This window comes from Oncorhynchus masou, unplaced genomic scaffold (assembly GCF_036934945.1).
Source record: "Oncorhynchus masou masou isolate Uvic2021 unplaced genomic scaffold, UVic_Omas_1.1 unplaced_scaffold_750, whole genome shotgun sequence".
Lineage (NCBI taxonomy): Eukaryota > Metazoa > Chordata > Actinopteri > Salmoniformes > Salmonidae > Oncorhynchus > Oncorhynchus masou.
The window spans coordinates 239,881-249,949 of record NW_027013960.1 but is presented as its reverse complement, the minus strand read 5'-3'; the positions used below and the strand labels follow the sequence as shown (position 1 = coordinate 249,949).

Genomic DNA, 10,069 nt, shown 5'->3' with positions numbered 1-10,069 from the left:
TCTGCTGACGTTCGGTTTCTACATGTCCAGTGATTAACTCCATGTTGACCCAGCTCTGTACACTCCCATGGATTCTGCTGACGTTCGGTTTCTACATGTCCAGTGATTAACTCCATGTTGACCCAGCTCTGTACACTCCCATGGATTCTGCTTACGTTCTGTTTTACATGTCTAGTGATTAACTCCATGTTGACCCAGCTCTGTACACTCCCATGGATTCTGCTGACGTTCGGTTTCTACATGTCTAGTGATTAACTCCATGTTGACCCAGCTCTGTACACTCCCATGGATTCTGCTGACGTTCGGTTTCTACATGTCCAGTGATTAACTCCATGTTGACCCAGCTCTGTACACTCCCATGGATTCTGCTGACGTTCGGTTTCTACATGTCCAGTGATTAACTCCATGTTGACCCAGCTCTGTACACTCCCATGGATTCTGCTTACGTTCTGTTTTACATGTCTAGTGATTAACTCCATGTTGACCCAGCTCTGTACACTCCCATGGATTCTGCTGACGTTCGGTTTCTACATGTCTAGTGATTAACTCCATGTTGACCCAGCTCTGTACACTCCCATGGATTCTGCTGACGTTCGGTTTCTACATGTCCAGTGATTAACTCCATGTTGACCCAGCTCTGTACACTCCCATGGATTCTGCTGACGTTCGGTTTGACATGTCCAGTGATTAACTCCATGTTGACCCAGTTCTGTACACTCCCATGGTTTCTACATGTCCAGTGATTAACTCCATGTTGACCCAGCTCTGTACACTCCCATGGTTTCTACATGTCCAGTGATTAACTCCATGTTGACCCAGCTCTGTACACTCCCATGGATTCTGCTGACGTTCTGTTTCTACATGTCCATTGATTAACTCCATGTTGACCCAGCTCTGTACACTCCCATGGATTCTGCTGACGTTCGGTTTCTACATGTCCAGTGATTAACTCCATGTTGACCCAGCTCTGTACACTCCCATGGATTCTGCTGACGTTCGGTTTCTACATGTCCAGTGATTAACTCCATGTTGACCCAGCTCTGTACACTCCCATGGATTCTGCTGACGTTCGGTTTCTACATGTCCAGTGATTAACTCCATGTTGACCCAGCTCTGTACACTCCCATGGATTCTGCTGACGTTCGGTTTCTACATGTCCAGTGATTAACTCCATGTTGACCCAGCTCTGTACACTCCCATGGATTCTGCTGACGTTCGGTTTCTACATGTCCAGTGATTAACTCCATGTTGACCCAGCTCTGTACACTCCCATGGATTCTGCTGACGTTCGGTTTCTACATGTCCAGTGATTAACTCTTCATTCACCAGAGCTCAGCCTTTATTCTGCTTATACAGGTCTATTCATAGTTTTGACTGGGCTGAGCGGGAACTGTACTTCCTCAGTGGTAGGGAGGCGAGTAGGCCAGAGGTGGATGAACGCAGTGCCCTTGTTTGGGTGTAGGGCCTGATCAGAGCCTGGAGGTACTGCGGTGCCGTTCCCCTCACAGCTCCGTAGGCAAGCACCATGGTCTTGTAGCGGATGCGAGCTTCAACTGGAAGCCAGTGGAGAGAGCGGAGGAGCGGGGTGACGTGAGAGAACTTGGGAAGGTTGAACACCAGACGGGCTGCGGCGTTCTGGATGAGTTGTAGGGGTTTAATGGCACAGGCAGGGAGCCCAGCCAACAGCGAGTTGCAGTAATCCAGACGGGAGATGACAAGTGCCTGGATTAGGACCTGCGCCGCTTCCTGTGTGAGGCAGGGTCGTACTCTGCGGATGTTGTAGAGCATGAACCTACAGGAACGGGCCACCGCCTTGATGTTAGTTGAGAACGACAGGGTGTTGTCCAGGATCACGCCAAGGTTCTTAGCGCTCTGGGAGGAGGACACAATGGAGTTGTCAACCGTGATGGGGAGATCATGGAACGGGCAGTCCTTCCCCGGGAAGGACTACACTTGAAACAAATAACCAAATCGAAAACTGCAGACATCACTAGTGAAATCAAAATGACAAAAAAATGAAACGCAGCCTAACGTGATGAGAAATCTCAACGAGCAAGTAAATCGATTAAGAATTGAGCGCTTGCGCGTTTACGCGAAGGGGGATTCTGGCGGGGGGAGCTATTCGGCACAGCACCTGTTCAACTCAAACATTGGAAATTTGCCAGCATACAAATACTACTCCAGTCGTTGGTAGCCTTCTGATTTTAGTAGCTCATTTTCTAGAGTTAAGGCAGTTTCTTTGGACCCCCGCAAGGTTGGAGTTTGGGCCCCGCTCTAAAATAAAATCCAATATTTCAGCCAGACAGCCATCTCACAAACCGATCGCTGTCCATCGTGTTGAAATAGTGACGTGTCTAATTGGCTGCATGCCTAATTAATCGATGGGTATGTATAGCTTTTCTTTAGCTAATGAATAACGGTTTATTGGTAGGCCTCTATTTGGTCGTCATTTTCTCTTGTTAGGCCTAACATTTCACGAAGCTACACATGCTGTCGCAATGCTGCTATTGTTAAACTGCTGCCTGGTGGCAATAATGCCTAATCAGCCACCAATTGATTACATGTTTTAAATAATATACAACTGTCCTGTAGAGGCGACCTGAACCTGCATGACACGGGCCCTCCTCGTGCTCTCTCTGATGGAACGCCGTTTGGGTGTTTGAAGACCCAAAGACCCTGACACCCAAAATAAATGGTCAAATTCACACACTTATCAAGAGAACATCCCTGGTGATCCGTACTGCCTCTGCTCTGGCGGACTCACTTAACACAAACGCTTCATCTGTAAATTATGTCTGAGTGTTGGAGTGTGACCCTGGCAATTCGTCAATCAAAAAAAAAATGTGCCGTCTGGTTTGCTTATTAATATATTGATACTTAAGTACATTTGAGCAATTCCATTTACTTTTGATACTTAAGTACATTTGAAACCAAATACTTTTAGACTTTTACTCAAGTAGTATTTTACTGGGTGTCTTTCACTTTCACTTGAGTCGTTTTCTATTAAGGTATCTTTACTTTTACTCAAGTATGAAAATTGAGTACTTTTTCCACCACTGTGTGTACACCAGCGACAAAAAAAATCTACATGTAATCAATTTGAAATTCTGTTTTTTTTCCCTTTATATAACTAGTCAAGCCAAATTCTTATTTTACAACAAACCCTTGCCAAACCCGGACGACGCTGGATCAATTGTGCGACACAGCCTGGAATCGAACCAGTGCTCGCACTGTGCCTTCCGCTGCGACGCTAGGGAGCCAAAATATCTGGCAGCGGCGGGATTCGAACCCGCGCCTCCGAAGAGACTGGAGCCTTAATCCAGCGCCTTAGACCGCTCGGCCACGCTACCGATGCATGTTATTCTATCCATGAAATAGATATAGTATCCATGTTACTATATCCATGAAAGCTGGATGTTTCCGTTTCTCTTTTTTACCAACTTTGTAGAGGGTAGTGTTTTTGTAAGAAGTGTGGTAAAAAAAAACGTACTGAAATTATTTGTTATATTGTTTGACAGAATCCTCTTTGCGTTACCCAATGCATCCAGCAGATGGCGACGTGAGGGGGTCTGCTGTACGGAGAAAGAAGCACTGGGGCTGAACATTGACGTAAAAGAGGAGGTTATCACAGTGAAAGGAGAGGAAGAAGCTTTCAGAATTAAAAAGGAGGAAGAGGAGGCTATCACATTGAAAGAAGAGGAGGAGAAGAGTGAAAGAGGAAGAGGGGATACAGGCTGTCACAGTGGAAGAGGAGGTAGAAGCTTTCAGAATGAAAAAGGAGGAAGAGGAGGCTGTTTCAGTGAAAGAGGAACCTTTTTGGGAGGAAGAGGAGGCTGTCTCAATAAAAGAGAAGGTTGAAGCCGTTCTGGGAGTGAAATGGAGGAGACAGAAGTTCTGATTAACACCAGTGAGTATTGTCTAAAAACTACTCAGCAGTTGTTGAACTAGGCTAATGTGTGGTTTTAAAGGGGCATTCTACTGAAGTTCTACACTTGAATATATTGTTCAGTACTGTAGGAATTGATAAAGGGGCAATCTGCGATTGGTGCATGAATTTTTAAAACTTTTAAATGATTGATACTTTATTGTCTGTTTAAATCTAAATTAATTTAGTTTAGCCAGCGGGTAAATCTTTCCACACTGGGTGCTGTTGTAACAGTATAACTTCAGACAGTCCCCTCGCCCATACCCGGGTGCGAACCAGGGACCTTCTGCACACATCAACAACACAGTCAACCACGAAGCATCGTTACCCATCGCTCCACAAAAGCTGCGGCCCTTGCAGAGCAAGGGGAACCACTACTTCAAGGTCTCAGTGACGTAACCGTTTGAAACGCTATTTAACGCACACCGCTAACTAACACATCCGTTACACTGTCTCCCAAGCTTACTTTCTCAGATGAAGAGAACATGTAGCATTTTTCTGGATAGGCCAGAAAATGTGACACGTCAGTTCAGGTCAGCTCCGTTGAGAGAGTGGAAACAGAGTGCTGACAGATGGGGCATTAACCAACAATGCAATTCAAGAAATGGAGTTAAGAAAATATTTACAAAATAAACGTAACAAATAAAACAAAAAGTTGCACAATAAAATTAGAACAAGGCTATATACAGGGGGTACCGGTACCGAGCCAATGTGCAGGGTACATGTTGGTGTATTTTAGTCAATGCCACTATGACATTGCTCATCCCAATATTTATATATTGTAGCGACCCGCACAGACAGCTGTGTGTTATGTGTTAGGCTAGGAGGTGGTTGTGTTGTACTGACCAGTACCCGGTGTTCGCGGGGTCCGACATGTCAATCAACCTGCTATCTGCCAATCACGGGAATGCCTGGAATGTTCTGATGCCGGGCATCCTGGTGGTTGGCGGAGTGGCGTGGAGGGGGCGGGGCATTGGAAGTTAAGACCAGGTTCAGCCTTTGTTCTCTCTCTCTTACGTCTGGGCTTCCCAAGAGAAGGTCACGATTGGCTTGTGGGTTATCTGTCATCTTTTTGGTGTGTGCTACGGCCCAAACAGTAGCCTGTGTAAAGTTGGTTTAATTAATAAACCGTTAATTCGCAAACTCAAGCCTCTGTCTGGACAATTGTTCATTTATGATCTAGTCAGGTCATTACAATATTTCTTAATTCCATCCTTTTACTTTTAGATGTGTGTATTGTCGTGAATTGTTAGACACTACTGCACTGTTGGAGCGAGGAACACAAGCATTTTCTCAACACCGGCAATAACATCTAAATATGTGTACGTGACCAATACAATTTGAAGGAGTGCAAAGTCGAATTTGAGTTTGTGCACATGCGCATTTCACAGAGGAGGCGTTCCCTAACGGAAAATATGCAAATACCTCAAATGGGATCTCGCTGATTCTGACTTTGCCAACCTCCTTGTTTGTTCCGCCCAATATGCTTAATTTGCTCCCACTGTAAACGAAACAGATTAACTATTTTGGGTTGATTCTATATACAGTATCTTTGGTTATACCATAGATACAGTACTAGCCAGATAGGAGCTAATGTTGGCTAGCTAGCTAACCAACCAACTAGCTCGCTATATTTAGCCAAGGAAGTTTAAATATATATATAAGGCTGATGTCATCTGTGTAAACAAACAAATACAGTTAAGCACAGATAAGGTAAAGAACGTCATTACCTGTTATGTCCAGTTACATTTACATTTTACATTTAAGTCATTTAGCAGACGCTCTTATCCAGAGCGACTTACAAATTGGTGAATTCACCTTCTGACATCCAGTGGAACAGCCACTTTACAATAGTTTATCTAAATCATTAAGGGGGGGGGGTGGTGAGAAGGATTACTTATCCTATCCTAGGTATTCCTTGAAGAGGTGGGGTTTCAGGTGTCTCCGGAAGGTGGTGATTGACTCCGCTGTCCTGGCGTCGTGAGGGAGTTTGTTCCACCATTGGGGGGCCAGTTAGCTAGCTAGCCAGTAACAACTCAATGTTGACAATCATTTACATCTGACATTCTTCCACAAAGCACAGCTACCTCACTAAGTAAAGTTCATAGTCAACACCAAACTTTGGGAAACACTCTTCATTTATATTCCTGCAACAGGAAATGTATTAACAAAATACCCATAGATATTAATTTAGAATAATTTAGATTAGATCTACAAGGACATTTTTGTTGATCTGTCAGTATTTTCATTTAGAGAGTTTCCTTTCATTGGATTATTCACCATGGCAACCACTTGTTAATATAAAAAAAACAAAATGTATTTCTCAGTTTGGCTTTTGTGGAGATCAGACCGTTTGCATTTGCAGGGATATCTGTCATCACTCTTTGACCAGAGTGCAGTCTGGTATCCCAGACCCCGTCTTAGCTCATCGAACGTTAGCTACTCCATACAGTCAAACTGGCTCCCCTTACGAAAAAGCACTATAGCATTCCTATAAGAAACTACGTTTTTTTTATATATTTTTTTATTTATTTCACCTTTTTTTTAACCAGGTTGGCCAGTTTATTTAACCAGGTAGGCAATTTACTGCGACCTGGCCAAGATAAAGCAAAGCAGTGCACAACAAACAACAACACAGAGTTACACATGGAATAAACAAGCATACAGTCAATAACACAATATAAGAAAAAAAATAAAGTCTATACACAGTGTGTGCAAATGGCGTGAGGTGGTAAGGCAATAAATAGGCCATAGTAGCAAAGTAATTATAATTTAGCAGATTAACACTGGAGTGATAGATGAGCAGATGGTGATGTGCAAGAAGAAATACTGGTGTGCAAAAGAGCAGAAAAGTAAATAAAAACAATATGGGGATGAGGTAGTACAGCTGCAGCAATCAGTTAGCTGCTCAGATAGCAGATGTTTAAAGTTACTGAGGGAAATATAAGTCTCCAGCTTCAGCGATTATTGCAATTCGTTCCAGTCATTGGCAGCAGAGAACTGGAAGGAAAGCATAGATTATAGATGACCTGGAGCCAGTGGGTCTGGCGACGAATATGTAGCGAGGGCCAGCGGACGAGGCAATACAGGTCGCAGTGGTGATTGGTATAAGGGGCATTGGTGACAAAACGGTTGGCACTGTGATAGACTGCATCCAGTTTGCTGAGTAGAGTATTGGAAGCTATTTTGTGAATGACATCGCCAAAGTTGAGGATCGGTAGGATAGTCAGTTATATGAAGGTATGTTTGGCGGCATGAGTAAAGGAGGCTTTGTTGCGAAATACCAAGCTGATTCTAGATTTAATTTTGGATTGGAGATGTTAAATATGAGTCTGGAAGGAGAGTTTACAGTCTAGCCAGACACCTAGGTAGTTGTAGTGGTCCACATATTCTAAGTCAGAACCGTCCAGAGTAGTGATGCTAGTCGGGCGAGCGGGTAGCAAACGGTTGAAGAGCATGCATTTGGTTTTACTAGCATTTAAGAGCAGTTGGAGGCCACGGAAGGAGTGTTGTATGGCATTGAAGCTCGTTTGGAGATTTGTTAACACAGTGTCCAAAGAAGGGCCAGATCTATACAGAATGGACTCGTCTGCATAGAGGTGAATCAGGGAATCACCCGCAGCAAGAGCGACATCGTTAATATATACAGAGAAAAGAGTCGGCCGAGAACTGAACCCTGTGGTACCCCCATAGAGACTGCCAGAGGTCCGGACAACAGGCCCTCCGATTTGACACACTGAACTCTGTCTGAGAACTAGTTGGTGAACCAGGCGAGGCAGTCATTTGAGAAACCAATTCTGTTGAGTCTGCCGATAGGAATACGGTGATTGACAGTCTGCCGATAAGAATATGGTGATTGACAGAGTCGAAAGCCTTGGCCAGGTCGATGAAGACGGCAGCACAGTACTGTCTTTTATCGATGGCGGTTATGGTATCTTTTATTACCTTGAGCGTGGCTGAGGTGAACCCGTGACAAGCTTGGAAACCGGATTGCACAGTGGAGAAGGTACGGTGGGATTCGAAATGGTCAGTGATCGGCGGATAATTTTAGAAAGCGAGGGTCCAGATTGTCTAGCCCAGCTGATGTGTACGGGTCCAGGTTTTGCAGCTCTTTCATAACATCTGCTATCAGGATTTGGGTGAAGGAGAAGCTGGGGAGGCTTAGGCAAGTAGCTGCGGGGGGTGCCGAGCTGTTGGCCGGTGTTGGGGTAGCCAGGAGGAAAGCATGACCAGCCGTAGAGAAATGCTTCTTGAAATTCTCGATTATTGTGGATTTATCGGTGGTGACAGTGTTTCCTAGCCTCAGTGCAGTGGGCAGCTGGGAGGAGGTGCTCTTATTCTCCATGGACTTTACAGTGTCCCAAAACTTTTTGGAGTTAGAGCTGCAGGATGCAAATTTCATTTATGAAAAAGCTAGCTTTTGTTTTCCTGACTGACTGTGTGTATTGGTTCCTGACTTCCCTGAAAAGTTGCATATCGCTGGGACTATTCAATGCTAGTGCAGTCTGCCACAGGGTGTTTTTGTGCTGGTCGAGGGCAGTCAGGTCTGGAGTGAACCAAGGGCTATATCTGTTCTTAGTTTTTTTTAATTGAAAGGGGCATGCTTATTTAAGATGTTGAGGAAATTACTTTTAAAGAACGACCAGGCATCCTCGACTGATGGGATTTGGTCAATATCCTTCCAGGATACCCGGGCCAGGTCGATTAGAAAGGCCTGCTTGCAGAAATGTTTTAGGGAGCGTTTGACAGTGATGAGTGGTGGTCGTTTGACTGCGGACCCATAGAGGATGCAGGCAATGAGGCAGTGATCGCTGAGATCCTGATTGAAAACAGCAGAGGTGTATTTAGAGGGCAAGTTGGTCAGGATAATATCTATCAGGGTGCCCATGTTTACAGATTAAGGGTTGTACCTGGTGGGTTCCTTGATAATTTGTGTGAGAATGAGGGCATCTAGCTTAGATTGTAAGACTGCCGGGGTGTTAATTAAGCACATCCCAGTTCAGGTCACCTAACAGATCGAACAAACTCTGAAGATAGATGGGGGGCAATCAATTCACATATGGGGTCCAGGGCACAGCTGGGAGCTGAGGGGGGTCTATAACAGGCATTTTTAAAATTAGAAGCTCAAACTGTTTGGGCATAGACCAGGAAAGTATGACAGAACTCTGCAGACTAACTCCTCCCCTTTGGTAGTTCGATCTTGACGGAAAATATTGTAGCTGGGTATGGAAATCTCAGAATTTTTGGTGGCCTTCCTAAGCCAGGATTCAGACACGGCAAGGACATCAGGGTTGGCGGAGTGTGCTAAAGCAGTGAGTAAAACAAACTTAGGGAGGAGGCTTCTGATAACATTCATGAAACCAAGGCATTTTCGGTTACAGAAGTCAACAAATGAGAGTGCCTGGGGACACGCAAGGCCTTGGTTAGCCTCCACATCACCCGAGGAACAGAGTAGTAGAGTAGGATGAGGGTACGGCTAAAGGCTATCCAAACTGGCCGTCTAGTGCGTTGGGGACAGAGAATAAAAGGAGCAGATTTCTGGGCATGGTAGATTAGATTCAGGGCATAATGTACAGACAGGGGTATGGTGGGGTGCGGGTACAGTGGAGGTAAACCCAGGCACCAAGTTTACTGTACGGGCACTAGTTATGCTGGGTGAGGTCACCGCATGTGTGGGAGGTGGGACAAAGGAGGTATCTGAGGCATGTTGAGTGGGACTAGGGGCTCCGCAGTAAACTAAAACAATGATAACTATCCTAAACAACAGAGTACAAGGCATATTGAAATTTGAGAGAGACATAAAGTGAGGCATAAAGCAATCACAGGTGTTGATTGGAAGAGCTAGCTAAGGCAACAACGGGTAACACGGAACCCAAACCGGCTGCGCGCGTGCGCCATCGTGCATACATTTTGTACCCCTACACCAAACGCGATCACGACACGCAGGTTAAAATATCAAAACAAACTATGAACCAATGACATTAATTTGGGAACACAAGTTTGCACTTGCTCGCCAATTTGTCCTATTTAGCTAGCTTGCTGTTGCTAGCTAATTTGTCCTGGGATATAAACAGTTGTTATTTTACCTGAAATGCACAAGGTCATCAACTCCGACAATTAATCCACACAGAAAACGGCCATCCG

The 10,069-nt window shown here is 44.8% G+C and overlaps 1 non-coding gene across 1 annotated transcript; it reads right to left on the bottom strand.

Moving 5' to 3' along the window:
* Nucleotides 1-3,268: 3,268 nt before the first annotated feature.
* On the bottom strand, nucleotides 3,269-3,350 carry trnal-aag (transfer RNA leucine (anticodon AAG)). Its single transcript has one exon. It is a non-coding gene; the product is annotated as a tRNA-Leu (tRNA).
* Nucleotides 3,351-10,069: the final 6,719 nt, after the last annotated feature.